Source organism: Phascolarctos cinereus, unplaced genomic scaffold (genome assembly GCF_003287225.1).
Source record: "Phascolarctos cinereus isolate Bilbo 61053 unplaced genomic scaffold, phaCin_HiC Scaffold_726;HRSCAF=1367, whole genome shotgun sequence".
Lineage (NCBI taxonomy): Eukaryota > Metazoa > Chordata > Mammalia > Diprotodontia > Phascolarctidae > Phascolarctos > Phascolarctos cinereus.
The window spans coordinates 425,980,128-425,999,351 of NW_027556098.1; the positions used below are offsets into that span (position 1 = coordinate 425,980,128).

Below are 19,224 nucleotides of genomic sequence, written 5' to 3' on the forward strand. Positions count from 1 at the left end.
TTGTCCGGGATCCCACTGCTAATAAGTGTTTAAAAAAGAATTCCAAGTCAGGTCTTCCTGCCTCACAATCTAGCATTTGCTTCACCTCCACAACTAGAACTCTCTTGTGATCACAGCTCTCATCCACCTGCTTCACCTCACTCACCTGGACAGCACCTCTTCAGGCCTTCTTGCTCCAGCAGCCGTGGTGCTTCCCTTTGATCTGGATAACAGATCAAATCTTCTCTGGGAACTGGCAGCTCTAGGCATGGGGAATCATGGATGAGGATGGAGAAAAACTAGTAATTTAGCTTCCTTTAGGGAAAAAAGTGTGCATACAAAGGCAATGCATTTGGAGAATCACCCCATCACATTCACACATATCTACCTTCTTCTTCCGTTAACGTTTGTAATGCCAGTAACTCAAAATCGGATGTGCCAGATCAGCCTTGAGCTCCAACAAAAGGAACCTTGAGGAACCCACTTTGGCCCTGTCCCCTACACTGCTCCTCACTCCCTGAAACCTATAAAGACTCAGGGAGTGTTTGCCTCTTCTGCTGAGATTCTCCTGCTGTGTAACTCAATGAACCTTAGCCCAAATTCTGACTCTTGGCCATGTGTTATTCCTGCCATTGACACGGGCTTGCAAGCAAGACCACAGGATGGTTCCTAGGATTCCTTAAGCAAGGTTTCCAAGCATTCATTTTTGGCAACTTTGGGGAGAGATGGGGGAGGAGATCATGGAGCCAATCAGGAATCAGAAAATTTGCTCCTGGCACACCTTGTTCATAGAAGGATGGACTCACTACAAAGTTTCCATCATGCAGAAATTAGAGGCATCTGGGAGCGCAGTGCAGAGAGCCCTGGGTCTGGAGTCAGGAATGCCAGGGATTCAATGCAGCCTCAGGCAGTTACTAGCTCTGTGCCTCTGGAAAAGTCACTTAACCTCTATTTGTTTCAGTCTAATGAAATGTCAAATGGGGATAATAATATCACCTGAAGACATAATATTGTAAAGAAAGCACTTAGCATGGCAGCTGGTGAATAGCAGGTGAATAGAAAGGCTTATTCCCTTCCTGTCTTTCCCACCATCTCGCTGGAGTGGAGGCATTGTAAAGGAAGATTCAGGAGAAACATGCCATACCAGGCACATGTAGGAGGTGTGAGCTGTAAATCTAGCTTCTTAAGAAGAATGTTCCATACAGTAGGGCTATCTCAAAGAGGAAGGGTTCACAAGGAAAAGCTGCCTAAGCAGTTTTCAGAGACTTGGCAGACAAAATTCATGTCCAGGAAGAGACTGGACTAGACAATGTGGAATTATTTCCACATCTGAGATGCTTCAACACTGATGTGATCTTTGACCTCAAGCTACCTAGAGTTGGCAAGAGACAGTTTCATGAGCAAGGAGGAAACCTCCAGGTTCTCTTCACACAGCATACTGACCTGTTATAGGAAAACCAGGCAGCAGGGGACCCTGTCTCTTGGACACAGGAGACCAGCACTTTTTCCTTTTAGTAATTGATAAATGCTCTAAACCCAGCCCACTCAGGAATGAAGATATTCCCTTGCATTGCAGACTCAGAGTGGCCAAGGGTAGTGTCCTTACACAGTGAGAGCAGGTTCTGGGCATTCTCCAGCATGACCTCCTTGTACAACTCCTTAGGATGGTCCAAGAAGCCCCACTATTCTTGGGTGAAGTCCACAGCCACGTCCTTGAATGTCACCAGCTCTCAGACCATCAAAAGTCATAAGATTTAGAGCTGAAGGAGACTCCAGAATTCCTGTAGTCTAACCCTCCTCACATAAGAGATGGAAACTGAAGCACATGAAGGGGGTTTACCCAAAGGTGGTACCTTTGATGAGTGTCAGAGTCAATACTTCAAACCATAGTCATCAAGAGCCCAATGGACTTAATACCGGGTAAAGCATTTGATATGCTGAGTTGCAATGAAGTTGAGGAAGGTCTTACTATATGTTGAGGGCCAATCTTAAGACTCTGATATGGGTTTAAGATGCAGGACAGAGTTTGACCTCTGCCCAGGCTTTTACCCAAAGGGCTCAATAATTAAGAAGCAAGGCTGTCCAATCTCTCCCTGTTAGGAGGTTCCTGAGACATTCCTTCTCACTCTTTGAACCTTAGATTTACATATTCACTCCTTTATACAGGCACCAGGAAAGAGCCTTGGAATTTACAACTCTATCTAGGAACTCTGATAAGGAGGAGTGTCTCAGGGGAGGACCCTTTGAAGTGAGGATGGATTTTCTCTATATATCCTGTACCCTCAGAAAAATAAACTGAGTCAGTTTTCTGCTCCGCCTGGCCTATTTCTTCAAGACTTATTTCACGCCTTTCTGTTCGGTGTACTATCTGGTTGCGGGCAACAACTATAGAGCATGTCTCCCTATGGAATGTTGGCAAAAGTATGTGTTTTAACTGTGAGGTAGGAGGTTCTATGGCAGAGATACACAAAACATGATCTGAAATTTCTGTCTTCTCAGAACTGATTGATATGATATATTATAAAGAAAATTCTATGGACAGTTTCTAAGAAGCTGGCAAGTACAGTGTATTCTGTTGGGGTACGTGAAGTTATGTGTGATTACAGGAAAGGAAAGAAAGAGAAAAAGTCTAGTTTATTTCCTGAGAGGCTGAATCAAACTCTTATCTAGATAAAACATGGAAAAGCTTCTACAGACATACTAACAATCTAGACTGAACCAAGGGCTATGAGACTTTCCATCCAAGGGAAGAAGAGTTATCTGTTGTTACAATGAGGACTTGAGGCTGCCATGGGTATGATATGTCATGGCCAGAACATCTTATGCCTTCATTTTTTGATTGTTTTCATTTGTCAATAACATACATTTATTTATTATAATATTTAGTTACACAGTTGGTCATTTTTCTTGTTCATTCTGCTCCAGGTGAACCAAAATGATATCTCTATGTCAGGGTCATGGTGTAGTATGTCTGACTAAAAATTAACAGACTACTAGAGCCCAGAAGGCTCCACCACAGGTTGGGCACAAAGAGTCATGTGAACATTTGAGGTGGAGAAGGTTCCGAATTTGCACATCTCACCATTCTTTTAAGATACTGCCATTCTGCTTTGCTCACATGACACAGCACGTTCTTTGATGTGGTCAAGTCCATACCCTCTAATTTGCTTGTGTTACCATCCTTTATATGTAAATCATGTACCCATTTTGAGCTTATTTTGGTATACAGTGTGAGATGTTGGTCTATACCCAGTTTCTGCCATTCTGTTTTTCAATTTTCCCAGCAGTTTTTGTGCAATAATGAGTTTTTATTCCAAAACCTTGGCTCTTTGGGTTTATCATATACCAGATTACTAGGGTCATTTACTATAAGGTCATTTGTACCTAATCTATACCATTCTTCTTCTTAAGCAGTACCAGATTGTTTTAACAATTACTGCTTTATAATACAGTTTGAGATCTGGTACTGCCAGATCACCTTCATTCACATTTTTTTTATGGATTCCCTCAATTTCCTTGATATTTCTGACAACAAATCTGAAAATGCCTTAATACTAGGGAGCAGCCATCTATATTTCCAATCTGCTACATGCACAATGTGTGTTTGGCCTTTGATGGTCTTCTATTACCTCATATAAAAGAGGCAAAGAAGAGCTATTACAGTGAAGGGGAAGATGGGGGATGTGGAAAGGAAGGGCTTGAACCTTATTCTTATCAGTATTGGCTCAAAGACAGAAAAACATACATACTCAACTGGGTAGAGAAATCTATCTCATCTTATAGAGAACTAGAAAGAGACAAAGATGGGGGAGAAAGGACTGATAGAAGGAAGGGAAGATTAGAGAAGGTGTTGGTCAGAAGCAAAACACTGGTGAGAAGAGACAGGGTGAAAAATGGGAGAGAGAGAGAGAGAGAGAGAGAAGGATAAACAGTGGGAAAATAAGATGGAAGGAAATACGTAGTCAGTTATCATAAGTGTAAACATGAATGGAATGAATTCACCCATAAACTGAAGTAAATAGCAGGAAAAATATCAATGCAAGGAAGATTAGAAGGGAAACCAACAAGTGGGTAAAAAAATTTATACCAAGTATCTGTAATAAAGGCCTCATTTCTCAAATATTTACAGCTTGGAATAAACTTTATAAGAATACAAGTTATGACCCAATTGATAAATGGTCAAAGGATAGAAACAGGCAATTTTCAGACAAAGAAACTATTTAGTCACATTAAAATGCTCCAAAAATGCAAATTAAAACAACTCTGGCTTACCACCTCATACCTATTAAATTGACTGATAAAACAAAAAAGGAAAATGATAAATATTGGAGGGAAGTAGGAAAATTGGGGCATTAATGTACTGTTGGTGGAGTTGTGAACTGATCCAATCATTCTAGAGAACACTTTAGAACTATACTCAGAGGGCTATAAAGTGTTCATACCCTTTGATCCAGAGGTAACACTAAGTCAGTACAGCAAAGTATACCAAAGACAATGAAAAGGGGAAATGACCTATTTAGGAAAAGGGTTTGTGTCTTCTAGACTACAAGCCATTCACCTACAGTTGGCAGCAAACATCCAGGACCAGCCAATGTCCCCACATTATTCCCTGGATGCAGCCTGTGCTCAGTTCCAGTCAACCTCCTCTTTGGGACCCCTTCTTGGCAGAGATAGCTCTATGACCCTTGCCAGCAGGAAGCAGTTCAGAAGTTGAGACCCTTGCCCCCTTACTCCAAAAGAATTTGGGTCCCATTTGTTTGTGGGGGGAATTGATAGGGTTGGGATCTGAGCCCCAGAAAGGAAAAACCCTGGACTTTCCCCCATGGCCAAATCTCTGGCATTAGCCTGAGTCTGTAATCCCATCATCTGGCCTTTCCCTGTGGCTACACCCAATCTGCCCTCCATTGTCTTCCCTCCTACGGCCCCTAGCCATTTCCCCTCCTATCCAGATGTCCCTGCAGAAGGGTTCAGAAAGAAAGATTTTTACTGGGTCTGTTTTAAGTTTTGAATATACTGCTTATATAGTTCTGAATTTTCTTATATGATGTAATGTGGTAAGCAATTGTATTAGTTATGTTGCTGGAAGGGCAATTTCTTTTATAATCTAGAATGTGGTTAAATTAATTGTGCCTTCAGAGAAAAGAGAAAAAGGAATAAATAGGGGCTGTTGGGGCATCTATATGGTCCTGTTTTGTAACATTTCCTTTTAAGTATTGTAATTTAAGAAATGAGAACTTCTAAGTTTTTACTGTGTTTAAAGGGAAATTTTAGTTGGGATTATCTGGCTTTCACTTCTGAAATTTAAAATTGTTAACTAAGCTATTTAGAGTTATTGTTTAAGTCAAGCAGTGGTAAAAGTATTTTGTGCGTGTGAGAGAAAAGAAAGTTGGTAATTATGCAAAAAAAAAGATTTTGTGAAATCTCATAGTTCTCATACAGACACCTTTTGACTAGAGAATTTAGGTAACAGAATTTTGTGGTAATTAGGAAATTGTAAGCTGTTTTTGAGAAAGGGAGATACTTTTATGAAAAAAGTGTTTTGAAATCTTGATATTCTTTTAGAGGGCCTACTAAATTTCTATTTACAAGAAAATTATGTCCAAACCTACTATGAACTTAGAGTTTTGTTCCTAGGTTGTTGTGTCCTTGGACTGGACTTCACTGGGTGCTTTTAGAGAAACAGTCTCAATGGGAGCAGTGTCAGAGATCTAAGGCTAGTGATTAGTACTAAAGCATATAAGCTGTAAGTAGGAAAGGTCTTACTGTTTTGATCTGAAATCATTCAATGGCCTAGCAAGAGCTAAAATTACTGTATAAGATTCCAGTCTTATTGTTTCAGATTAAGGATGGTTAAGGATAAACAAGCTTGGGAAACAGAAAGGCAAATCTATTTAGAGTAGCAACTTATGATCTTAATGGAAATTTGATTTTACTTAGGATGTTATTAGGAACTGGAACATGTGTAGCAAGTTATGCAAGCTACTTAGAGCTCACTTTGGAGACGTTCCCTAAGTAATGTGAAACTATAGTCACACCTGAAACACTGATAAGGGGAATGTGCCTGGGAACTGTTAATGAACTATTATTTTGAGTCTGGCTCCAGGTGTGGTTAACAAGGAACTGATTAAGCTACTGACCCATGAAGTCAGCAACCTGCAAAGAGGTTTGCGAGCTGCAAGGGGGTATTCTCATGGGAAGGTCAGGAGGATGACTTTTCTGCATGGCTGAGGTATGATTCTCCTGACTCCATTTCCCCACTATGACACCTGGCAGACTTTAAACCTGGCTCAATGCAGTTGGTCATTATATAACTTCTGCCCAGAATTGACCTGAATCTGGGGAAGAATTGTTCCATTACTTTTGTTCTTTCAATGCAAATTCCTATAATCAGAAGTTTTGTGAGCATAAATATTGAATTAAAAAATAAATAAATAATAAAATTGATTCATGCAGGAGCATCTGAGGATGTTGTAGTGAGATGCAAGTATAAGATTGGGTTATTTGGCCTAGAATTTCAGAGTTAAGTATTCAAACTTGACATCTCTTACTAGTATATTCTTCTATGTCAGGATCCTTTAATTTCTCATAATGGTTATGATGAGGTCTGGAGGTTTGGGGGTGCTGGGACCCCAAGATCACAAAACTAGGGTCCCACCTGAAGGAGTTCAGCCCAGTTCTTTCAGCCAGGGGGAAAGTTTGTTGAAGATAAATCATATAGGCCAGGTGATGCCCATAAGGACGAGTGGGCATGGGAAAATCTCAGCATTTAAATGGGGCTCCTGGTGCAGACAAGTACTATGGTTCTTACTTATTGCTATAAGTGGGGTAATACTTCCTGTGTGCTTGCCTTGTATGATGCAAATAATCACCAGAATAGTAGAAAACTCAGTACAAAAGATTCTCCATGTGTCAGCAGGGAGATCAAAATCATGGTGGTGAAAGCTTAGGGGTGGATTCCTCTATTCACCCATACATACATACTTAATAAGAGATAAAGTGGATATAGTTCACAGACAGACCAGAGCTCATATCTGGATCTAATACTAGCTAGTTTGCCTGTGTTTTCTTTACTGTAAAATTGAGGTAATAGGGCCTACACAGCAGGGTTGTTGGGATCTGATAATATTTGTAAAGTGCTTATTCCTGGCACAAAATTAAAAATTATTTGTTTCCTTGTTTCCTACTGTCAACCTGAAAGTTGTTAAAGAGGCAACAAGCTAGGTGATGAGTACATGCATATTGTTTGTTGTCAGATAAAGTTATCTGTTGTTACTTTGAGCACTTGAGGCTGCCCTGGGTGTGATGTGTCATGGCCAAAACATCTTATGCCATCACTTTATCATTATTTTCATTCATCAATAACATTTTTTATTAAAATATTTGGTTCCCACAATTGGTCATTTTTGTTGTTCTTTTTGCTCAAAGAGGACCAAAATGAAATCACTATGTCAGGGTCAACGTGTATCTGACCATGGATGATGAGACTACTAAAGCCCAGAAGGCTCCACCCCCTGTTGGGCACAAATAGTCCATGTGAACATTTGGGCTGGAGATGGCTCTGAATTTGCACATCTCACCATTCTTTTGAGCTGCTGACATTCTGCTTTGCTCACACAGAAGAGTACAGCACAGCAAATTCTTTTCTGCGGGCAGGACATGCTCGGTGGTCCTTTGTAATCAATTGTGAGCCATGCCATGGGAGACATTGCCAAAGTTCTTTAGAGAGACCATGGGAATGCCTTTGTATCACTTTTTCTGACCACCTTGTGAGCACCTTCTTTGCCTGCATTCTCTGTAAAACAGTCTTTTAGGGAAACATTGTTTTGGCATTTGAACATCACCACCCCATCGAAGTTGTACTCTCTCCAGCAGAGTGTGAATGCTTGGCAGTCTAACTTGAGAAATGACCTTTCTCCTTCCCTCCTTGCCTCCCTTCCTTCCTCCTCCCTGAGACAGGAAGGAAGGAGATATGGGTTACGCATGTGCAATCATGTAAAACATTTCCATATTAGTTGTTTGATAATGACTGAGTCATTCACAGTTCTTCACTGAATGGTATTCCTATTACTGTGCACAATGTTTTTCTGCCTCTGTTTATTTCACCCTGCATCACTTCATGTAAGTCTCTCCAGGTTTCTATGAAATCACCCTCCTTGTCATTTCTTAGAACATGATAATATTCCATTCCAATCATATACCACAGATTGTTTAGCCATTCTCCAATCGATGGGCATCTCCTTGATTTCCCATTATTAGTCACCACTAAAAGAGGTGTTATAAATATTTTTGTACAAATAGGTCCTTTCCTCTTTTTTTGATGTCTTTGCATTATAGATCCAGCAATGGTATTGCTGGATCAAAAATTATGCCCAGTTTCATACCTCTTAGGGCATAGCTCGAAATTCCTCTATAGAATGGTTGGATCAGTTTGTAACTCCACCAACAGTGAATTAATGCATTAATGAAGAGTTCTCACATACCCTCGATCATTCCGTCATTTTCCCATTTTGTCTTATTAGCCAATATGATGTGCAGTGGATGGAGCATCGGCCCTGAAGTCAGGAGGCCTTGAGTTCAAATCTGGCCTCATACCAACCACTTGACACTTTCTAGCTGTGTGACCCCGGGCAAGTCATTTAACCCCAATTACCTAAAAAACTAAAATAAAATTTAAAAAAAATATTAACCAATGTGATGAATGTAAGGTGGTACCTCAGAGTTGTTTTAATTTGCATTTCTTTAATCTATAAGGTAATTTGTACCTAATCTAGTCCATTTCATCTACCACTGTATTTCTTAACCAGTACCAGACTATTTTAATAAGCTTTATAATATAGCTAGACCACCTTCCTTCAAATTTTTTTTCACTGATTCTCTTAACATCCTTGACTTTTCTGACAGCCTGTATTTTCTTGGTGTTATTGTGAGGACAACATTAGCACAAGCAGCAGAGAATCGAGCTATACTCTGCTATTTAGTTGCAGAGAAATAAATGTAATTGTGGAAAGTTCCTTCATACATTAAAATAGCAAAATTTAATTAGTGTAGGTTATGTTTCACCTGATTTATGAGAAAGTTCTTCAAGAGAAATAAAAAATCTAAATATACCACTAGAACTCTGGAAACTTGGGAGGACAAAAGACAAGAAAAGGACCATATACAGGAAAGGCTGGCCAAATTTGAAAATACCTTGATACTTATGAGCACTTATCTATGTTTCCAAACTGCTACAGGCACTATGTGTGTTTGGCCTTTGAAGGTCTTTCATTTCCATCACTGGGATATGATTCACTTTTTCAGAAATTCTGTTATTTGGAACAATTCTCCATCATACGTATAAAACTGTCTTTTAATTTTTTGTTTGTGATTTCTTTTTTAAAACTGATTCATTGTCTATTTTTTACCCATGTAACACTTTTCACTCCCTGTATTTATTATTTTAGTTTGAACAATTGGGGTATTCATTGATCTTTTATACTTTTTGAGATTCCCAAGAATTTATAATTTGTCCCACCACTGGGGTCTCTTCATTGCATAGTACTCATCATGTGGGCTTTCATTGCAGGAAGGCAGTCCTCTTATTGATAGCTGGTTTCTGATTCCCTTACTCACACCCAACAAAAGCTATTCCAAATCTCTTTCCTTTTCAAGCCTCTCACAACCATCTCTCACTACCATGGGATGGGGTTATGACCTCCAAACTTCCATCTATGGAGAAAGCTCATTTAGACATCTCATTACTCATGTCACTTGATTTCTTTGGGACTTCTCTGACTGACTGCTCCATTGTGCCCCTGGACTGGGGTACCTTCTCCTCACTCCAACCCATTTTCATCATTTGTTCCTGTGTTGTCTTCTTTATTAGGCTGTCAGGTCCTTGAGGCTAAGTGAGTTCTAAAAGCTATCAAGAGAAAGACTTTCAAATACAATGGAAAGAACACTGCAAGAAGCAAAACTATTCCAAACACTCTAGAAATGAGATGGGAATATAAGAATGTATTCCAGAGAGCAGTGAAGCTTAATATGCAGCCAAGGGAGACCTATCTTGCAAATATAACCTTACAAATGTGGAACAAAAGGTGGATGTTCAATAAGAAAGAAGAGTCTGAAATATTTTTAGAAAATCAGAACTGAAGACATAATTTGTTTCTTTGTACCACATTGAACTTTTACAAAAATTAACCTTAGACTAGGCCACAGATATACAGCAAACAAAGATAAAAAGTTATCTATACATCCTTTCATTCCATAATAAAGAGTGGAAATTGGTTCAGGGACCACAAAAGATACAAACCTAAACAGATACTTAACAAGGATATTTACACTTTTAATTCTATAGTAATGAAATTCTGGGGGCAGAGTGGATAGAATGTGGAGCCTGGAGTCAAGAAAATCTGAGTTGAAATTTGGCCTAAGAAAATTACTGTGTGATCCTGGGCAGGTCATTCAACTCTGTTTGCCTCAGTAGCTTCATCTGCAAAATGAGCTGGAGAAAGGGAAAAATAAAATACTCTAATATCTTTGCCAAGAAAACCCCAAATGGGGTCACAAAGAGTTGGACAAGACAGAACACCATCAATAATGATAACACAAAATTATGAAAGAGATATTTTACAAGCCTGAACTAAATAACAAAATTTGTTTGGAAAAACAAAAGACTTACATCATCAAGAAGAATGATGAAAAGAAGTAAGGCTACATGGTGAAATGCACTTCCAGACCTCAAGCTCTACCATACAGCAGTAGTCATCAAAACCATTGCTCTTGGCAAAATACCATTTAACATTTGGTTTTGGTAAGAATAAAAAAAAGAGAGAGATAAATGAATGGAACAAATGAAACAAGGGAAATTCAGAATCATTAGAACTCAGTAACTCAGTGCTTGATAAAGTGGAAAACAAACCACTTACAGTAAAACTCCTTATTTGGTTAAAAAACTGCTGAAAAAACTGGGAAGCAGTCAGGAAGGAAATTAGGATTAGACCAACATCTTACACCACACTCTATGAGACATTCTATATGGATGTTAATGTTGCTGTTCAGTTGTTTCAGTCATGTCTGACCCTCCATGACCCCATCTGGTATTTTCTTGGCAAAGAAATTATTAGGGAAAACTGCCCTGATATCTAGAGCCAGAGGGTAAAACAGAAATTGAAAATCCACCAATCACCTCCTGAAAAACATTCCACAATGAAAACTCTCAGGAATTTTATAGCCAAATTCCAGAGCTCCCAGGTCAAGGAGAAAAGAATGCAAGCAGCCAGAAAGAAGCAAGATAAATCTCATGGAGCCACAGTCAGGCTAACACGAAACTGAGCAGCTTTTACTTTACAAAAAAAAAAAATCAAAGGGTGTGGAATGACATTCAGCAAGACAGATTAACTAGGATGACAACCAAGAATCACATACCCAGAAAAACTGAGTAAAATCCTTCAGGGGCAACAATGGACATCCAATAAATGGAGAATAATCAAGCTTTCCTAGTGAAAAGACCAGTGCTGAACAAAATGTCTTCAAATACAAGACCCAAGAAAAGCATCAAAAGGTAAAGAGGAAAGAGAAAACAGAAGAGATTCCATAAGGTTCAACTCTTTGTATTCCTACATGGGAGATGATGCCTGAAACTCCTAAGACCTTTCTGACTATTAGGGCAATTAGAAGGAGTATACATTGACAGCATACACTGACTATGATTGCATGACATTCAAGAAAACAAAAGTAAAGGGTGAGAAAGCGAATTGCATTCCAAGAAGAGGGAAGGAAGAAGTAAAAGGATTAAATTATCTCCCATAAAAGAGCAGAAGAAGAGCTATTACAGTGAAGGGGAAGATGAGGGATGTGGGAAGGAAGGGATTGAACCTTAGTCTTATCAAAACTGACTGAAACAGAGAAAAGAATACATGCTCAGTTGGGTATAGCAATCTATCTTATCCTATTGAGAAAGAGAAAGGGGCACTGATAAGGGGAGGGTGAACTGATAGAAAGAAGGGCAGATTGGGGTAGGTATTCATCTGGAGCAAAACATTGGTGAGGAAAGATAGGGTAAAAGGTGAGGTGAGAGGGTATGTATGTGTGAGAGAGAGAGAGAGAGGGAAAGGGAGAGAAAAAGAGAGAGAGAGAGAGAGAGAGAGAGAGAAGAGAGAGAGAGAGAGAGAGAGAGAGAAGGAGAAATAGGATGAAGGGAAATACAGTTATCATAACTGTAAATATGAAAGGAATGAACTCACCCATAAATGGAAGTGAATGGCAGAATGAATTAAAAACTAGAACCCTACAATCAGTCATTTACAAGAAACACATTCGAAGCAGAGATACATGCAGAGTAAAGGTAAAGGGCTGGAGGAGAATCTATTATGCTTCAGCTGAAGTAAATAAAAAAGAAGGGTAACAATGATCATTGAAGACAAAGCAAAAGCAAAAATAGATCTAATTAAAAGAGAAAAGGAAGGAAAGTACATCTTGCTAAAAGATGTCACAAACAATGAAACATCTAATCCTGAAGAATAAATACATCAAAGAACAAATCACAGAAATGATAATTTCATTACAGAGAATAACAACAAAGAGATGACATAACATTCATAGGATGCAGCCAAAGCAGTACTTGGGGGAAGTTTTGTATACATCTAAACACTTCAATCAATCATATAATGGAAAAAACAGATCAATGAATTACACATGCAATTAAAAAGAGAACAAATTGAAAACTCCTACTAACTATGTACAAAATTAGAAATTCTGGAAATCAAAGAAAAATTAATAAAATTGAAAGTAAGAAAACAACTGAACTAATAAATAAAACTAGCAGCTGGTTTTTGTAAAAGAGCCAATAAAAAAGGCAAACTATTGGCTAATTAGATTTAAAAAAAAAAAGAAGAGAAAACCAAATTCCCACTACCAAAAGTGAAAGGAATGAAGAGAAAATTGAAACAATTACTAACATCAATTTAGCCCAAATATGTGCCAACAAATCAGATAATCTAAGTGAAGTAAATGAATATTTATAAAAATCTCAATTGCCCAGATTAACAGAAAAGAAAATAGAATGCTTAAATAACCCAATCTTAGAAAAGGAAATTAAACAAACTACCAATGAACTCCATAAGGAAAAAATATCCTCGATTCACAAGTAAATTCTACCAAACATTTAAAAAACAACGAATTCCAATACTAAATGAACTATTTGCAAATATAGGCAAATAAAGATTCTTTTTATCGGACAAAAATATTGCTAAGACTGTGTGACCTGGGCAAGTCACTTAACCCCAAGTGCCTCACCAAAAAGCGAAAAGTTGCTAAGACCTAAATCAGAAAGAAGCAAAACAGAAAGAAAATGTAGGCAAAATTCCCTCTTCAATGTTGGTGTACAAAATTTTAATAAACTACTATCAAGGAGATTACAGTTATAAATATCACAAGGATCATACACTATATGACCAGATGGGATTTATACAAAGAATGGAAGACTACTTCAATATGAGGAGAACTATCAGCATAATTGGCCGCATCCATAGCAAAACCGAAAGAAATCACACGATTATCTGAATAGATGCATAAAAAGCCTTTGACAAGATGCAAAACTCATTCCTTTTAAAAACACAAGAAGGGCACAATAAAAAATTGAGCTTTTTATAAAATGATAAGTAATATCTATCTAAAACTGTCAACAAACATCTGTAAGGGGGTAAGCTAGGCTTCCCAATAAGTTCAGGAGCGGAGCAAGGTTGCCCAGTATCACCACTATTGTTCCCTATAATGCTGGAAATGCTAGCTATAGCAATAAGAAGAAATGGAAGAAATTACAATAAACAATAAGAAAACAAACCTGTCACTGTTTGAAGATGATATGATCCTATACTGAAAGAATCCTAGATAATCAACTCAGAACCTAGTTGAAATAATTGACAACTTTAGTAAAGTTGCAAGATATAAAAGAAACTCATGTAAATCATCAACATTTCTATATGTTACCAACAATTCATGCAGCAAAAGACAGACAGAAATTGCATTTAAAATAACTGAGGACATTAAAAACACCTGGGAATCTACCTTCCAAGAGAAACCCAGAAACTACAAGACCACAATTAAAAAAGATTTTCACACAAATAAAGTCAGATCTAAACAAGTGGAAAAAATGTGAACTCCTCGTGGATAGCCTGAGCCAATATAACAAAAAAGACAATTCTTCTTAAATTAACCTACTTACTCAGTGCTACACCAATCCGCAAACTTTTGGAACAAAAACTGAATATTAGGCAAACGTTGCTAGGAAAAATGGAAGATGTTATGACAGAAAATGGGTATAGACCAACATCTCAGATTATATCTGAAGGTAAGTTTCCATGTACCTTAATGGGTATGTGAATTAGACATAAAGAGTGATATCATAAGCAAATTGGTGGAACACGGAATAGTTTACCTATCAGATTTATGGATAAGGAAAGAATTTAGAAGAGAATGTATTACTACATATAAAATAGGTCATGTTGTTTGTATTAAATTAAAATTCTTTGTTTGCAAAAAGAAAATCCATTCTACCAAGATTAGAAGCATAGCTGACAACTGGGGAAAAAATTTACAGCAAGTATCTCTGATACAGGCCTCATTTCTCAAATATGTAGAGCTCTGAGTCAAATTTATACGTCCTGACCCAATTGATAAATGGTCAAAGGATGTGAACATGCAGTTTTCAGATAAAGAAATCAAAGCAATGGGGCAGCTAGGTAGCACAGTGGATAGAGCTCTGACCTTGGAGAAAGGAGGACCTAAGTTCAAACACAACCTCCAACACAGCACTCACTAGCTAGCTGTGTGACCCTGGGCAAGTCACTTAACTGCATTGCCTCATTAAAAAAAAAAGCTACTTCTAATTATATAAAAATACTCCCTATTGATTAGAGAAATGCAAACTAAAACAACTCTGTGTTACCACCTCACACCTATTAAATTGACTGAAAAAACAGAAAAGGAAAGTGATAAATATTGGAGGGAAGTAGGAAAGCTGGGACATTAATGCACTCTTGGTGGAGTTGTGAACTGATCCAATCATTCTAGAGAACACTTTAAAACTATAAAAATGTTCATACCCTTTGATCCAGCAGTAACACTATTAAGTCAGTATAGGAAAGTATACCAAAGAGAATGAAAAGGGAAAATGACCTATTTAGGAGAAGGGAATTTATAATACCTCTTTTTGTGGTGGAAAAGAATTGGACATTGAGGAGATGCCCATTAATTAGGGAATGCCTTAACAAGTTGTGGTATATGATTGCAATAGAACAGTGTTGTGTTATAAGAAACGACAAGCAGTATGATTTCAGAAACACCTAGGAAGACTTACATGAACTGATGCAGAGGGAAGTGAGCAGACCCAGGAGAACCTTGTACAAAGTAACGGCAATATTGTATGGTGAACCACAGTGAATAACTTTGCTATTCTCAGCAATATCATGATCTAAGACAATCCCAAAGGACTCATGATGAAAAACACTATCTCCCTGCATAGAGAGAACTAATTGAGTCTGAATACAGTCCTAAAGCATACTACTAGTTTTCACTTTTTTCCTTTTGGTTCAAGTTGTTTTCTCAAAATGACTGCATATGTATAACCTATTTCTGATTGTTTACCATAAGCAGGAGAGGTAAGAGGAAGGAGGCAGGTAAAGATTTGGGAACTCAAAACTTAGGAATAAAAAATGCTTTTATATGTCATTGGGGGAAAAATGAAATAGTATGTAAAAAAGACTAATAGCTAATGGCAGCTAGGTTGTCCAGTAGATAGAGCACCAGGCCTAGAATCAGAAGGATCTGAGTTCAAATTTAGCCTCTGACACTTACTAGCAATGTGTCCCTGGGCAAGTCACTTAAGCCTGTTTGCCTCAGTTCCTCCTCTGTAAAATGAGCTGGGGAAGGAAATGTCAAACATCCAGTAACTTTGCCAAGAAAACCCTGAAGGGTGTCAGGAAGAGTCAGACATGACTGAAACAACACAAAAAGTACAAGAGCTATTCCCCAATAGATAAATGGTCAAAGAATATGAACAAAGAATTCTCAAAAGAAGAACTGCCAAGTATTCCTGACCACACGAAAAAATACTCCAAACCACTGGGAAGAGAAATGTAAACCAAAGCAACACTGAGGTTTCATCTCATTCTCTGCAAAACTGACAAAATGGCACCAGTCAATGTTGGAGGGGTTTGGGAAGATGGGCACACTAATACAATGTTGGTGGACCTAGGAAATGGAAGAATATCATAAAGATCTGAGTTCAAATCCAGCATTGGACACTTACTATCTATGTGACCCTGGTTGGTCTGTTTGCCTCAGTTTCCTGAACTGTGAAATAAAGATAATAAGAATACCTACCATATGGAGTTGTTGTGAAGATGGTCAAAAGTGGATTTTGGAGAGAAAGTAAGTCACTCCATTGTGTCTTTGCTTTGAGCCTGATGCCTGTTTGACAAGAACTGTGTCTCCTTCAATACCCTCCTTTCCCCCATTGGAAAAGAAAACTCTTTGAATAATTCCCCAAACTCAGCCCTTTCCCTATATCCTCTCTAATAAGGGAAGTACTAGGCCCCTCAAAAATTCCAACTAACAGCCAAAGAAGGTACTCTTTGCTTTGGCCTGCTCCAAACAGCTCTGCTAAGGGCCTTTGAACATGTCAGTGTGACCCAGGAGCCAACTTAACCTGTTTTCTGCAGTTGCCATATCTTCCAGAAACAGTGGGCCAGAGTATGCAGGAGGCCAGAACACCCCCCAGCCCCAGGTCATAGAATTTGGTCCTTTCAACCCTCACTGCCCTCTCAGTGTGCCCTTGAGGGTCAAACCAGCAACAAGACAGGACCAGTCAGTGTGCACCAGAGGGTTAAACTGTTTGTGCAGCTGGAACCCTGGAGGTTAAGCAGGGCATCCTGTCTTCAAGGTGTGGCAGGGAGAGCTTGACCAAAGAAGCAAAGAGGAGAGGGGAGTGGGAAAGGGGTGCTAGGCATGCATAAAGGAAGCAAAGACAAGACCCCTGCAGAAGAGAGAGGAATGAGTGAAGTGGTCATCGTTGTAACTCAGGGATCAAGAGGGAAAACATCAAAAATGAACACAGGAGGGCAGCAAATGGGATGGGGGGAAGGGAGTAGTTCCTGCTTGTGATGCCAAAATGCTGAGAATTAGTTCAAAACACAGGAAAGAGCAGGCCAGTGTTGTTACTACTGTTTTCAATTCCCTGCCTATTTTTGTAAAGAAATAATCCATAAGTAGGGGATGGCCAGCCTCCTAGACAATCCTCTTTTTCTCTGGAAATGCCCTGTTTGGCTGATGTGGGTCAAGTCTGAGGGCAGGGTGCACTCACCTTGGCTGGGGATCTGCAGCTCCCAGGGGCCATTCCCTCTGGCTCCAGCCTCCCTGCTTGTTCAGGCCTTGGTCTTCTGCACACTGAGGTGGGGAGGGAGAAGGATCCCAGGGCAGGAGCATGGCCTGCAGGGATTTACAGGGGTGAGGCACTGATGCCAGAGAGAGAGCACAACCTACAAGAAGGGTCAGGTTTGGAAATGAGATGATTCTACTCTATCCTACTCCTCTTCTGTCCCCTTCCTCTCCTCCATTCTCCTATAGAGACCCAGGAGGCAGAAGGAGCTTGGGATCCCATATGGGATGAGACCAGCAGAGCCTCAATGGCACCTGAATCAGAACTCTCCCTACAACTGGTCCTCTGGCCTCCCTGCCTCCCCTCTCCCCAACTATCACACACACACAGATACACACATTATCTAGAGAACAGACTGACTGCTTGACCTAGGAGGGTGGGAAGGTTGGGGATGGGGACAGCTGTGGGATGGAGCCACCAGGAATGACCAGAAAAAGCCTGAGGCTGGGAGGCAATATCCAGTCTGGGATTCACCCCTCCCAACTCAGGCAAGTGGCCTGAGGCTCTGAAGGAAGACTGGTCAGGGAAGCAGGAAGTCTGGGGAAGAGGAGTACAGGTAGGGGTTGGGAGGGAGACATTCTAAACCAGCTCATGGCCGGGAGGTCAGGGGCACTGGAGTGACAGAAGGGCTCCAGGTGGACACTGAGCCTGGCAAAGCAGGATGCCTGTGTGATGAGGTCTAACTAGGAGCTGGGAGGATTCCTGGGACCCTCTGATAGAGCTTAGCCTTGGAATCCCCAGGGGAGAGATGACACAGGGAGCCAATTCCTGGGATCTGACAGGGAAGTAGCCCAGGAGTTAGGAGTTCAGATAAGGGGGCCAGGCAGGAGCTTTGGTTCCTGCACCCAAAATAGGTTCTTAGAGTAGGCACAATTTTTTTTAAGGCAATTGGGATTAAATGACTTGCACAGGGTCATACAGCTAGCAAGTAAATATCAAGTGTTTGGTCTGAGGCTGGATTTGAACTCAGGTCCTCCTGACTTCAGGGCCAGAGCTCAACCCACCCTGTCACCTAGTTGCCCTCAGTCAGAACTTTCCGTCCTTACAGGGGCTTGGTTGAAATGGAGAACAACTCAATCTCTAACCAGAATCTGGAGGCAGGGAGACAGGATTCCTGGGTCCCTATAGGTAAGGTTTAAATTTTGGGAAAGGGTGACCCAATCTGAAATCTAAAGAGAGTGACTCTGAACATTTGGGAAGTGTTTGGGAGTCTGCAAAAGAGAGTAGCTCAAAGCTTGTCCAGTAGCCTGGTCTGGGCAGGAGCATTGCTCCAGGTAGACCGGAGGGTACTCACCAAAGGTTCAGAGAAGGAGGATGAGATCCAATGGCCTGAACAGGCAGCAGATCTGCAAGGGGCTGGCTGAGACCTCCTTGGGATGTGCCCCACAGAGCGGGTGTCTGGAAGACAGAGATCTCAGGTCCAAGAGAAGTCAGCAGAGATTTCAGCTGTGAGGCAGGAAGGCAGGGAGATCCCAATTCCAAGGGCAGAGAGATCTCAGCACAAGTTCCTGTTTTCAGCCACCCCATTCTGGGAGGGTCCTTCCAGCCTATGCCCAGCCTCTGAGGCCTGGGCCAGGAGCTCAGGACCCTGTCTCCCTCTCCTCCCCAAGCCCTGCCCTCCATCACCTGCAATTCCTTGTTCCCAGAGATAAGCCCTCTCCTGCCCTAGACCCCTCCCAGGCCTCCAAACTCCACCCCAGGGCTCTTATTCACCTGGGCCACCAACCACCAGGCTGGTCATCTCTGACAGCTCCTCCTCCCCCATCACTCTGCCACCAGATTCCTTACTGGAGGAAAGACACCCAACTTTAAGAGGTGGGAGGGGG

The 19,224-nt window shown here is 40.3% G+C and overlaps 1 long non-coding RNA gene across 1 annotated transcript in view; it reads right to left on the reverse strand.

Annotated features, from left to right (window-relative positions):
* The window catches only part of LOC144454444 (uncharacterized), a 28,208-nt gene extending 9,201 nt beyond the window's left edge, over positions 1-19,007 (reverse strand). The window contains exons 1-2 of the long non-coding RNA XR_013482817.1: positions 18,693-19,007; positions 17,324-17,448 (exon numbers count right to left, since the gene is read on the reverse strand). This is a non-coding gene — a long non-coding RNA (uncharacterized LOC144454444). The remainder of the gene's footprint in view (positions 1-17,323; positions 17,449-18,692) is intronic.
* Between the last annotated feature and the right edge of the window lie 217 nt (positions 19,008-19,224).